Here is a 1,658-nt window from a genome sequence, read left to right on the forward strand (position 1 = left end):
AAAAAAAAAAAACCAACAATTTTTGAAGGTCTGAGATGAGAAAAGGCTTGAAGGAGAAATGAAAGCTGTTAGTAAAGTGACAGAAATGGGCCTTGACCAGACTTGAGGAGTTAGACTAAGTCCCTTTTTCTGGCTTAGATCCTGACCTTGGGTGGTGTCCTTGGTCCCCCTTAGTTCAGTTTTAGCAAGAATCCTGCTGAGTCAGAAAAGTTCATCATCCTTGGTATCAGATCACTGCGGCCTGTCTACAGTAAGAATGCTGTCAAGTGGGGCTGCTGAGATGGCTCAGCTGGTAAGGGTACCTGTGGCCAAACCTGACAACGAGAGTTCTATTCTCCACAGCGTAGATGGAGAGAACTAAGTCCCATGTTTTCCTTTGACTGACACTCATGCTGTGGCATATGCACACACAAATAAATAAATGTAAATAATAATAATAATCCTGTCAAGTAAATTGAGCCAGAATCCCAGGAGCCCTGGTGGTTTTGCTCAGAAATTCTCCACCCACAGATGTTCCACTCTGCTCCTTGGCAGTGACTTCCCATCTTTCCTTGTCGCCAGAGTGGAGCTCGGTTGCTCCCCTACTGTGGAGCCTGGGTGCTTCTTTAAATAAAATCTAGTGAGTTTAATTTTTCTTTAATTGGAGAAAAGGATGGAAGAGGATTAGAGAACCCACGTGGCTCTGGAAAGCAGGGACTTTGTATCCTGGACCATGGGAGCCCGAAGACAAAGTGTAATTGCACCCATTCAGCTCTGTGCCCTAGGAAGACAGCTTCTGTGGAACATCATGGCCAACCTAGAACTGAGAGAAGAAATGGGGACAGGAAGTCCAAGAGGGTGAAAAGAGAGGGGTCAGGGAACAGACAGATGGCCAGTGCCTCACTGCTGAAGTCAACAGTAGAAATTCCCACACCCTGGCACAGGCTGTGGGTTTCTCTGGAGTTGTGTGTCTGGGTGGTTCAGGATCCTTGCCGGAGTTCCTTCCTTCCTTCTACACAAGCAGGGAACCCAGGGTGTGGCGGGGTAGTGCCGGCCTTGTAGTCCCAAGATGAGTAAGGCAGAGGCATACAAACCATTGACTCCTGGAGCACGTGATGAGAACCATGTGAGTCCTGCCTCTGAGTGACTTGAGACTATGACATTGAAAGACAAGTAGGAGTTTGGGGTTAGGGGCAGCTGTCTAGATACAAGCTGAGAGAGTTCAGAGGGCGAAAGGGCAGGAAGGGTAGACTATGAGCCAAGGAGATGAGAGGTATAACCAAAGGGATGGGGAAGGGGCGGGGGGGGGGGGGACTAGGGGGTTGGCTGGTGAGCAAGACAAGTTCCTCTGTTGCTTTCATCTGTAAATTGGGCAGGAAATGCTCCACCTGGAGTTTCCCAGAGGATGGAACATGCTAGTCAGGACCTGGCCTTCGGGGCAAGTGAGTTCAAGGTTCGAGAAGTTCCGGGGCTCACAGAAAATCCTTCAAGACCCAGCCTCAGGGCTTGTTGTCTTCTGATCACTTTGGAACGGAAGTGATCAAGGACCCACTGACTTGCTGGGTAACTTAGCAAGTCCCTACCTAGCCTTTTAGTGCCTTGGATCCTCTGTTCTAACTGAAGAGAAGGTTGTGTTTGTGCAAAAGCACTTCAGGATACAGAAGACTCATGGTTGTGCT

This window comes from Mus caroli, chromosome 12 (genome assembly GCF_900094665.2).
Source record: "Mus caroli chromosome 12, CAROLI_EIJ_v1.1, whole genome shotgun sequence".
Taxonomy (NCBI): domain Eukaryota; kingdom Metazoa; phylum Chordata; class Mammalia; order Rodentia; family Muridae; genus Mus; species Mus caroli.